Raw genomic sequence first — 12,638 nt, 5'->3', positions numbered from 1 at the left:
AGGAGAAACTTTTTCTCTGGTTTCTCAGTGTGTTTCCTAGTGCCGGTTAGATGTTCCTGCAGTTTTCACTGTAAAACCGAGTTCGAGCTTGTGCCTCCCCATATATATGTATGGAGTGTAGTTTGCAACTAAAAAGAAACTTTGTGTTCCCAACAAGCTAGGTGAAGGACGGCTTTCACACACACTTATCTCTCAGAACTGAGCACGTGGAGAGGCGTTCGTTCATCTAGCACAAAGGGAACGAGTTGCAGGAGAAATTTTACTCTGGTTTCTCAGTGTGTTTCCTAGTGCCTGTTTGAAGTTCCTGCAGTTTTCTCTGTAAAACCGATTTGGAGCTTGTGCCTCCCCATATATATGTATGGAGTGTAGTTTGCAACTGAAAAATAACTTTGTGTTCCCAACAAGCTAGGTGAAGGACGGCTTTCACACACACTTATCTCTCAGAACTGAGCATGTGGAGAGACGTTCGTTCATCTAGCAAAAATGGAATGCGTTGCAGGAGAAACTTTTACCCTGGAATCTCAGTGTGTTTCCTAGTGCCGGTTTGAAGTTCCTGCAGTTTTCACTGTAAAATCGAGTTGGAGCTTGTGCCTCCCTATATATATGTATGGAGTGTAGTTTGCAACTTAAAAGAAACTTTGTGTTCCCAACAAGCTAGGTGAAGGACGGCTTTCACACACACTTATCTCTCAGAACTGAGCATGTGGAGAGACGTTCGTTCATCTAGCACAAAGGGAATGGGTTGCAGGAGAAACTTTTTCTCTGGTTTCTCAGTGTGTTTCCTAGTGCCGGTTTGAAGTTCCTGCAGTTTTCACTGTAAAACCGAGTTGGAGCTTGTGCCTCCCCATATATATGTATGGAGTGTAGTTTGCAACTGAAAAGAAACTTTGTGTTCCCAACAAGCTAGGTGAAGGACGGCTTTCACACACACCTATCTCTCAGAACTGAGCATGTGGAGAGACGTTCGTTCATCTAGCACAATGGGAATAGTTGCAGGAGAAACTTTTTCTCTGGTTTCTCAGTGTGTTTCCTAGTGCCGGTTTGAAGGTCCTTCAGTTTTCTCTGTAAAACCGAGTTGGAGCTTGTGCCTCCCCATATATATGTATGGAGTGTAGTTTGCAACTGAAAAGAAACTTTGTTTTCCCAACAAGCTAGGTGAAGGACGGCTTTCACACACACTTATGTCTCAGAACTGAGCATGTGGAGAGACGTTCGTTCATCTAGCACAAAGTTAACGGGTTGCAGGAGAAACATTTACTCTGGTTTCTCAGTGTGTTTCCTAGTGCCTTTTTGAAGTTCCTGCAGTTTTCACTGTACAACCGTGTTGGAGATTGTGCCTCCCCATATATATGTATGGATTGTAGTTTGCAACTGAAAAGAAACTTTGTGTTCCCAACAAGCTAGGTGAAGGACGGCTTTCACACACACTTATCTCTCAGAACTGAGCATGTGGAGAGACGTTCGTTCATCTAGCACAAAGTTAACGGGTTGCAGGAGAAACATTTACTCTGGTTTCTCAGTGTGTTTCCTAGTGCCTTTTTAAAGTTCCTGCAGTTTTCACTGTACAACCGAGTTGGAGATTGTGCCTCCCCATATATAAGTATGGAGTGTAGTTTGCAACTGAAAAGAAACTTTGTGTTCCCAACAAGCTAGGTGAAGGACGGCTTCACACACACTTATCTCTCAGAACTGAGCATGTGGAGAGACGTTTGTTCATCTAGCACAAAGGGAATGGGTTGCAGGAGAAACTTTTTCTCTGGTTTCTCAGTGTGTTTCCTAGTGCCGGTTTGAAGTTCCTGCAGTTTTCACTTAAAACCGAGTTGGAGCTGTTGCCTCCCCATATATATGTATGGAGTGTAGTTTGCAACTGAAAAGAAACTTTGTGTTCCCAACAAGCTAGGTGATGGACGGCTTTCACACACATTTATCTCTCAGAATTGAGCATGTGGAGAGACGTTCGTTCATCTAGCACAAAGGGAATGGGTAGCAGGAGAAACTTTTTCTCTGGTTTCTCAGTGTGTTTCCTAGTGCCGGTTAGATGTTCCTGCAGTTTTCACTGTAAAACCGAGTTCGAGCTTGTGCCTCCCCATATATATGTATGGAGTGTAGTTTGCAACTGAAAAGAAACTTTGTGTTCCCAACAAGCTAGGTGAAGGACGGCTTTCACACACACTTATCTCTCTGAACTGAGCATGTGGAGAGACGTTCGTTCATTTAGCACAAAGGGAATGAATTGCAGGAGAAACTTTTACTCTGGTTTCTCAGTGTGTTTCCTAGTGCCGGTTTGAAGTTCCTGCAGTTTTCACTGTAAAACCGAGTTGGAGCTTGTGCCTCCCCATATATATGTATGGAGTGTAGTTTGCAACTGAAAAAAAACTTTGTGTTCCCAACAAGCTAGGTGAAGGACGGCTTTCACACACACTTATCTCTCAGAACTGAGCATGTGGAGAGACGTTCGTTCATCTAGCACAAATGGAATGGGTTGCAGGAGAAACTTTTACTCTGGAATCTCAGTGTGTTTCCTAGTGCCAGTTTGAAGTTCCTGCAGTTTTCACTGTAAAACCGAGTTGGAGCTTGTGCCTCCCCATATATATGTATGGAGTGTAGTTTGCAACTGAAAAGAAACTTTGTGTTCCCAACAAGCTAGGTGATGGACGGCTTTCACACACATTTATCTCTCAGAATTGAGCATGTGGAGAGACGTTCGTTCATCTAGCACAAAGGGAATGGGTAGCAGGAGAAACTTTTTCTCTGGTTTCTCAGTGTGTTTCCTAGTGCCGGTTAGATGTTCCTGCAGTTTTCACTGTAAAACCGAGTTCGAGCTTGTGCCTCCCCATATATATGTATGGAGTGTAGTTTGCAACTGAAAAGAAACTTTGTGTTCCCAACAAGCTAGGTGAAGGACGGCTTTCACACACACTTATCTCTCTGAACTGAGCATGTGGAGAGACGTTCGTTCATCTAGCACAAAGGGAATGAATTGCAGGAGAAACTTTTACTCTGGTTTCTCAGTGTGTTTCCTAGTGCCGGTTTGAAGTTCCTGCAGTTTTCACTGTAAAACCGAGTTGGAGCTTGTGCCTCCCCATATATATGTATGGAGTGTAGTTTGCAACTGAAAAAAAACTTTGTGTTCCCAACAAGCTAGGTGAAGGACGGCTTTCACACACACTTATCTCTCAGAACTGAGCATGTGGAGAGACGTTCGTTCATCTAGCACAAATGGAATGGGTTGCAGGAGAAACTTTTACTCTGGAATCTCAGTGTGTTTCCTAGTGCCAGTTTGAAGTTCCTGCAGTTTTCACTGTAAAACCGAGTTGGAGCTTGTGCCTCCCCATATATATGTATGGAGTGTAGTTTGCAACTGAAAAGAAACTTTGTGTTCCCAACAAGCTAGGTGAAGGACGGCTTTCACACACACTTATCTCTCAGAACTGAGCATGTGGAGAGACGTTCGTTCATCTAGCACAAAGGGAATGGGTTGCAGGAGAAATTTTTCTCTGGTTTCTCAGTGTGTTTCCTAGTGCCGGTTTGAAGTTCCTGCAGTTTTCACTGTAAAACCGAGTTGGAGCTTGTGCCTCCCCATATATATGTATGGAGTGTAGTTTGCAACTGAAAAGAAACTTTGTGTTCCCAACAAGCTAGGTGAAGTACGGCTTTCACACACACTTATCTCTCAGAACTGAGCATGTGGAGAGACGTTCGTTCATCTAGCACAAAGGGAATGGGATGCAGGAGAAACTTTTCTCAGGTTTCTCAGTGTGTTTCCTAGTGCCGGTTTGAAGTTCCTGCAGTTTCCACTTAAAACCGAGTTGGAGCTGTTGCCTCCCCATATATATGTATGGAATGTAGTTTGCAACTGAAAAGAAACTTTGTGTTCCCAACAAGCTAGGTGAAGGACGGCTTTCACACACACTTATCTCCCAGAATTGAGCATGTGGAGAGACATTCGTTCATCTAGCACAAAGGGAATGGGTTGCAGGAGAAACTTTTTCTCTGGTTTCTCAGTGTGTTTCCTAGTGCCGGTTTGAAGTTCCTGCAGTTTTCACTGTAAAACCGAGTTGGAGCTTGTGCCTCCCCATATATATGTATGGAGTGTAGTTTGCAACTGAAAAGAAACTTAGTGTTCCCAACAAGCTAGGTGAAGGACGGCTTTCACACTCACTTATCTCTCAGAACTGAGCATGTGGAGAGACGTTCGTTCATCTAGCACAAATGGAATGGGTTGCAGGAGAAACTTTTACTCTGGAATCTCAGTGTGTTTCCTAGTGCCAGTTTGAAGTTCCTGCAGTTTTCACTGTAAAACCGAGTTGGAGCTTGTGCCTCCCCATATATATATATGGAGTGTAGTTTGCAACTGAAAAGAAACTTTGTGTTCCCAACAAGCTAGGTGAAGGACGGCTTTCACACACACTTATCTCTCAGAACTGAGCATGTGGAGAGACGTTCGTTCATCTAGCACAAAGGGAATGGGTTGCAGGAGAAACTTTTTCTCAGGTTTCTCAGTGTGTTTCCTAGTGCCGGTTTGAAGTTCCTGCAGTTTTCACTTAAAACCGAGTTGGAGCTGTTGCCTCCCCATATATATGTATGGAGTGTAGTTTGCAACTGAAAAGAAACTTTGTGTTCCCAACAAGCTAGGTGAAGGACGGCTTTCACACACAATTATCTCTCAGAACTGAGCATGTGGAGAGACGTTCGTTCATCTAGCACAATGGGAATAGTTGCAGGAGAAACTTATTCTCTGGTTTCTCAGTGTGTTTCCTAGTGCCGGTTTGAAGGTCCTTCAGTTTTCACTGTAAAACCGAGTTGGAGCTTGTGCCTCCACATATATATGTATGGAGTGTAGTTTGCAACTAAAAAGAAACTTTGTGTTCCCAACAAGCTAGGTGAAGGACGGCTTTCACACACACTTATCTCTCAGAACTGAGCACGTGGAGAGACGTTCGTTCATCTAGCACAAAGGGAACGAGTTGCAGGAGAAACTTTTACTCTGGTTTCTCAGTGTGTTTCCTAGTGCCTGTTTGAAGTTCCTGCAGTTTTCACTGTAAAACCGAGTTGGAGCTTGTGCCTCCCCATATATATGTATGGAGTGTAGTTTGCAACTGAAAAGAAACTTTGTGTTCCCAACAAACTAGGTGAAGAACGGCTTTCACACACACTTATCTCTCAGAACTGAGCATGTGGAGAGACGTTCGTTCATCTAGCACAAATGGAATGGGTTGCAGGAGAAACTTTTACTCTGGAATCTCAGTGTGTTTCCTAGTGCCGGTTTGAAGTTAATGCAGTTTTCACTGTAAAACCGAGTTGGAGCTTGTGCCTCCCTATATATATGTATGGAGTGTAGTTTGCAACTGAAAAGAAACTTTGTGTTCCCAACAAGCTAGGTGAAGGACGGCTTTCACACACACCTTTCTCTCAGAACTGAGCATGTGGAGAGACGTTCGTTCATCTAGCACAATGGGAATAGTTGCAGGAGAAACTTTTTCTCTGGTTTCTCAGTGTGTTTCCTGGTGCCGTTATGAAGGTCCTTCAGTTTTCTCTGTAAAACCGAGTTGGAGCTTGTGCCTCCCCATATATATGTATGGAGTGTAGTTTGCAACTGAAAAGAAACTTTGTTTTCCCAACAAGCTAGGTGAAGGACGGCTTTCACACACACTTATCTCTTAGAACTGAGCATGTGGAGAGACGTTCGTTCATCTAGCACAAAGTTAACGGGTTGCAGGAGAAACATTTACTCTGGTTTCTCAGTTGTTTCCTAGTGCCTTTTTGAAGTTCCTGCAGTTTTCACTGTACAACCGAGTTGGAGATTGTGCCTCCCCTTATATATGTATGGAGTGTAGTTTGCAACTGAAAAGAAACTTTGTGTTCCCAAAAGCTAGGTGAAGGACGGCTTTCACACACACTTATCTCTCAGAACTGAGCATGTGGAGAGACGTTTGTTCATCTAGCACAAAGGGAATGGGTTGCAGGAGAAACTTTTTCTCTGGTTTCTCAGTGTGTTTCCTAGTGCCGGTTTGAAGTTCCTGCAGTTTTCACTTAAAACCGAGTTGGATCTCTTGCCTCACCATATATATGTATGGAGTGTAGTTTGCAACTGAAAAGAAACTTTGTGTTCCCAACAAGCTAGGTGAAGGACGGCTTTCACACACACTTATCTCTCAGAATTGAGCATGTGGAGAGACGTTCGTTCATCTAGCACAAAGGGAATGGGTAGCAGGAGAAACTTTTTCTCTGGTTTCTCAGTGTGTTTCCTAGTGCCGGTTAGATGTTCCTGCAGTTTTCACTGTAAAACCGAGTTCGAGCTTGTGCCTCCACATATATATGTATGGAGTGTAGTTTGCAACTAAAAAGAAACTTTGTGTTCCCAACAAGCTAGGTGAAGAACGGCTTTCACACACACTTATCTCTCAGAACTGAGCATGTGGAGAGACGTTCGTTCATCTAGCACAAAGGGAATGAGTTGCAGGAGAAACTTTTACTCTGGTTTTTCAGTGTGTTTCCTAGTTTCGGTTTGAAGTTCCTGCAGTTTTCACTGTAAAACCGAGTTGGAGCTTGTGCCTCCCCATATATATGTATGGAGTGTAGTTTGCAACTGAAAAAAAACTTTGTGTTCCCAACAAGCTAGGTGAAGGACGGCTTTCACACACACTTATCTCTCAGAACTGAGCATGTGGAGAGACGTTCGTTCATCTAGCACAAATGGAATGGGTTGCAGGAGAAACTTTTACTCTGGAATCTCAGTGTGTTTACTAGTGCCAGTTTGAAGTTCCTGCAGTTTTCACTGTAAAACCGAGTTGGAGCTTGTGCCTCCCCATATATATGTATGGAGTGTAGTTTGCAACTGAAAAGAAACTTTGTGTTCCCAACAAGCTAGGTGAAGGACGGCTTTCACACACACTTATCTCTCAGAACTGAGCATGTGGAGAGACGTTCGTTCATCTAGCACAAAGGGAATGGGTTGCAGGAGAAATTTTTCTCTGGTTTCTCAGTGTGTTTCCTAGTGCCGGTTTGAAGTTCCTGCAGTTTTCACTGTAAAACCGAGTTGGAGCTTGTGCCTCCCCATATATATGTATGGAGTGTAGTTTGCAACTGAAAAGAAACTTTGTGTTCCCAACAAGCTAGGTGAAGTACGGCTTTCACACACACTTATCTCTCAGAACTGAGCATGTGGAGAGACGTTCGTTCATCTAGCACAAAGGGAATGGGTTGCAGGAGAAACTTTTCTCAGGTTTCTCAGTGTGTTTCCTAGTGCCGGTTTGAAGTTCCTGCAGTTTCCACTTAAAACCGAGTTGGAGCTGTTGCCTCCCCATATATATGTATGGAATGTAGTTTGCAACTGAAAAGAAACTTTGTGTTCCCAACAAGCTAGGTGAAGGACGGCTTTCACACACACTTATCTCTCAGAATTGAGCATGTGGAGAGACATTCGTTCATCTAGCACAAAGGGAATGGGTTGCAGGAGAAACTTTTTCTCTGGTTTCTCAGTGTGTTTCCTAGTGCCGGTTTGAAGTTCCTGCAGTTTTCACTGTAAAACCGAGTTGGAGCTTGTGCCTCCCCATATATATGTATGGAGTGTAGTTTGCAACTGAAAAGAAACTTTGTGTTCCCAACAAGCTAGGTGAAGGACGGCTTTCACACTCACTTATCTCTCAGAACTGAGCATGTGGAGAGACGTTCGTTCATCTAGCACAAATGGAATGGGTTGCAGGAGAAACTTTTACTCTGGAATCTCAGTGTGTTTCCTAGTGCCAGTTTGAAGTTCCTGCAGTTTTCACTGTAAAACCGAGTTGGAGCTTGTGCCTCCCCATATATATATATGGAGTGTAGTTTGCAACTGAAAAGAAACTTTGTGTTCCCAACAAGCTAGGTGAAGGACGGCTTTCACACACACTTATCTCTCAGAACTGAGCATGTGGAGAGACGTTCGTTCATCTAGCACAAAGGGAATGGGTTGCAGGAGAAACTTTTTCTCAGGTTTCTCAGTGTGTTTCCTAGTGCCGGTTTGAAGTTCCTGCAGTTTTCACTTAAAACCGAGTTGGAGCTGTTGCCTCCCCATATATATGTATGGAGTGTAGTTTGCAACTGAAAAGAAACTTTGTGTTCCCAACAAGCTAGGTGAAGGACGGCTTTCACACACAATTATCTCTCAGAACTGAGCATGTGGAGAGACGTTCGTTCATCTAGCACAATGGGAATAGTTGCAGGAGAAACTTATTCTCTGGTTTCTCAGTGTGTTTCCTAGTGCCGGTTTGAAGGTCCTTCAGTTTTCACTGTAAAACCGAGTTGGAGCTTGTGCCTCCACATATATATGTATGGAGTGTAGTTTGCAACTAAAAAGAAACTTTGTGTTCCCAACAAGCTAGGTGAAGGACGGCTTTCACACACACTTATCTCTCAGAACTGAGCACGTGGAGAGACGTTCGTTCATCTAGCACAAAGGGAACGAGTTGCAGGAGAAACTTTTACTCTGGTTTCTCAGTGTGTTTCCTAGTGCCTGTTTGAAGTTCCTGCAGTTTTCACTGTAAAACCGAGTTGGAGCTTGTGCCTCCCCATATATATGTATGGAGTGTAGTTTGCAACTGAAAAAAAACTTTGTGTTCCCAACAAGCTAGGTGAAGGACGGCTTTCACACACACTTATCTCTCAGAACTGAGCATGTGGAGAGACGTTCGTTCATCTAGCACAAATGGAATGGGTTGCAGGAGAAACTTTTACTCTGGAATCTCAGTGTGTTTCCTAGTGCCGGTTTGAAGTTAATGCAGTTTTCACTGTAAAACCGAGTTGGAGCTTGTGCCTCCCTATATATATGTATGGAGTGTAGTTTGCAACTGAAAAGAAACTTTGTGTTCCCAACAAGCTAGGTGAAGGACGGCTTTCACACACACCTTTCTCTCAGAACTGAGCATGTGGAGAGACGTTCGTTCATCTAGCACAATGGGAATAGTTGCAGGAGAAACTTTTTCTCTGGTTTCTCAGTGTGTTTCCTGGTGCCGTTATGAAGGTCCTTCAGTTTTCTCTGTAAAACCGAGTTGGAGCTTGTGCCTCCCCATATATATGTATGGAGTGTAGTTTGCAACTGAAAAGAAACTTTGTTTTCCCAACAAGCTAGGTGAAGGACGGCTTTCACACACACTTATCTCTTAGAACTGAGCATGTGGAGAGACGTTCGTTCATCTAGCACAAAGTTAACGGGTTGCAGGAGAAACATTTACTCTGGTTTCTCAGTTGTTTCCTAGTGCCTTTTTGAAGTTCCTGCAGTTTTCACTGTACAACCGAGTTGGAGATTGTGCCTCCCCTTATATATGTATGGAGTGTAGTTTGCAACTGAAAAGAAACTTTGTGTTCCCAACAAGCTAGGTGAAGGACGGCTTTCACACACACTTATCTCTCAGAACTGAGCATGTGGAGAGACGTTCGTTCATCTAGCACAAAGGGAATGGGTTGCAGGAGAAACTTTTTCTCTGGTTTCTCAGTGTGTTTCCTAGTGCCGGTTTGAAGTTCCTGCAGTTTTCACTTAAAACCGAGTTGGATCTCTTGCCTCACCATATATATGTATGGAGTGTAGTTTGCAACTGAAAAGAAACTTTGTGTTCCCAACAAGCTAGGTGAAGGACGGCTTTCACACACACTTATCTCTCAGAATTGAGCATGTGGAGAGACGTTCGTTCATCTAGCACAAAGGGAATGGGTAGCAGGAGAAACTTTTTCTCTGGTTTCTCAGTGTGTTTCCTAGTGCCGGTTAGATGTTCCTGCAGTTTTCACTGTAAAACCGAGTTCGAGCTTGTGCCTCCACATATATATGTATGGAGTGTAGTTTGCAACTAAAAAGAAACTTTGTGTTCCCAACAAGCTAGGTGAAGGACGGCTTTCACACTCACTTATCTCTCAGTACTGAGCATGTGGAGAGACTTTCGTTCATCTAGCACAAATGGAATGGGTTGCAGGAGAAACTTTTTCTCTGGAATCTCAGTGTGTTTCCTAGTGCCAGTTTGAAGTTCCTGCAGTTTTCACTGTAAAACCGAGTTGGAGCTTGTGCATCCCCATATATATGTGTGGAGTGTAGTTTGCAACTGAAAAGAAACTTTGTGTTCCCAACAAGCTAGGTGAAGGACGGCTTTCACACACACTTATCTCTCAGAACTGAGCATGTGGAGAGACGTTCGTTCATCTAGCACAAAGGGAATGGGTTGCAGGAGAAACTTTTTCTCTGGTTTCTCAGTGTGTTTCCTAGTGCCGGTTAGAAGTTCCTGCAGTTTTCACTGTAAAACCGAGTTGGAGCTTGTGCCTCCCCATATATATGTATGGAGTGTAGTTTGCAACTGAAAAGAAACTTTGTGTTCCCAACAAGCTAGGTGAAGGACGGCTTTCACACACACATATCTCTCAGAACTGAGCATGTGGAGAGACGTTCGTTCATCTAACACAAAGGGAATGGGTTGCAGGAGAAACTTTTTCTCAGGTTTCTCAGTGTGTTTCCTAGTGCCGGGTTGAAGTTCCTGCAGTTTTCACTTAAAACCGAGTTGGAGCTGTTGCCTCCCCATATATATGTATGGAGTGTAGTTTGCAACTGAAAAGAAACTTTGTGTTCCCAAAAAGCTAGGTGAAGGACGGCTTTCACACACACTTATCTCTCAGAATTGAGCATGTGGAGAGACGTTCGTTCATCTAGCACAAAGGGAATGGGTAGCAGGAGAAACTTTTTCTCTGGTTTCTCAGTGTGTTTCCTAGTGCCGGTTAGATGTTCTTGCAGTTTTCACTGTAAAACCGAGTTCGAGCTTGTGCCTCCACATATATATTTATGGAGTGTAGTTTGCAACTAAAAAGAAACTTTGTGTTCCCAACAAGCTAGGTGAAGGACGGCTTTCACACACACTTATCTCTCAGAACTGAGCATGTGGAGAGACGTTCGTTCATCTAGCACAAAGGGAATGAGTTGCAGGAGAAACTTTTTCTCTGGTTTCTCAGTGTGTTTCCTAGTGCCTGTTTGAAGTTCCTGCAGTTTTCACTGTAAAACCGAGTTGGAGCTTGTGCCTCCCCATATATATGTATGGAGTGTAGTTTGCAACTGAAAAAAAACTTTGTGTTCCCAACAAGCTAGGTGAAGGACGGTTTTCACACTCACTTATCTCTCAGAACTGAGCATGTGGAGAGACGTTCGTTCATCTAGCACAAATGGAATGGGTTGCAGGAGAAACTTTTACTCTGGAATCTCACTGTGTTTCCTAGTGCCGGTTTGAAGTTCCTGCAGTTTTCACTGTAAAACCGAGTTGGAGCTTGTGCCTCCCCTTATATATGTATGGAGTGTAGTTTGCAACTGAAAAGAAACTTTGTGTTCCCAACAAGCTAGGTGAAGGACGGCTTTCACACACACTTATCTCTCAGAACTGAGCATGTGGAGAGACGTTCGTTCATCTAGCACAAAGGGAATGGGTTGCAGGAGAAACTTTTTCTCTGGTTTCTCAGTGTGTTTCCTAGTGCCGGTTTGAAGTTCCTGCAGTTTTCACTGTAAAACCGAGTTGGAGCTTGTGCCTCCCCATATATATTTATGGAGTGTAGTTTGCAACTGAAAAGAAACTTTGTGTTCCCAACAAGCTAGGTGAAGGACGGCTTTCACACACACTTATCTCTCAGAACTGAGCATGTGGAGAGACGTTCGTTCATCTAGCACAATGGGAATAGTTGCAGGAGAAACTTTTTCTCTGGTTTCTCAGTGTGTTTCCTAGTGCCGGTTTGAAGGTCCTTCAGTTTTCTCTGTAAAACAGAGTTGGAGCTTGTGCCTCCCCATATATATGTATGGAGTGTAGTTTGCAACTGAAAAGAAACTTTGTGTTCCCAACAAGCTAGGTGAAGGACGGCTTTCACACACACTTATCTCTCAGAACTGAGCATGTGGAGAGACGTTCGTTCATCTAGCACAAAGTTAACGGGTTTCAGGAGAAACATTTACTCTGGTTTCTCAGTGTGTTTCCTAGTGCCTTTTTGAAGTTCCTGCAGTTTTCACTGTACAACCGAGTTGGAGATTGTGCCTCCCCATATATATGTATGGATTGTAGTTTGCAACTGAAAAGAAACTTTGTGTTCCCAACAAGCTAGGTGAAGGACGGCTTTCACACACACTTATCTCTCAGAACTGAGCATGTGGAGAGACGTTCGTTCATCTAGCACAAAGTTAACGGGTTGCAGGAGAAACATTTACTCTGGTTTCTCAGTGTGTTTCCTAGTGCCTTTTTGAAGTTCCTGCAGTTTTCACTGTAAAACCGAGTTGGAGATTGTGCCTCCCCATATATATGTATGGATTGTAGTTTGCAACTAAAAAGAAACTTTGTGTTCTCAACAAGCTAAGTGAAGGACGGCTTTCACACACACTTATCTCTCAGAACGGAGCATGTGGAGAGACGTCCGTTCATCTAGCACAAAGGGAATGGGTTGCAGGAGAAACTTTTTCTCTGGTTTCTCAGTGTGTTTCCTAGTGCCTGTTTGAAGTTCCTGCAGTTTTCACTGTAAAACCGAGTTGGAGCTTTTGCCTCCCCATATATATGTATGGGGTGTAGTTTGCAACTGAAAAGAAACTTTGTGTTCCCAACAAGCTAGGTGAAGGACGGCTTTCACACACACTTATCTCTCAGAACTGAGCATGTGGA

The sequence above is a fragment of the Camelus dromedarius genome, chromosome 13 (genome assembly GCF_036321535.1).
Source record: "Camelus dromedarius isolate mCamDro1 chromosome 13, mCamDro1.pat, whole genome shotgun sequence".
Taxonomy (NCBI): domain Eukaryota; kingdom Metazoa; phylum Chordata; class Mammalia; order Artiodactyla; family Camelidae; genus Camelus; species Camelus dromedarius.
Note: the sequence above shows the minus strand (reverse complement) of the source record.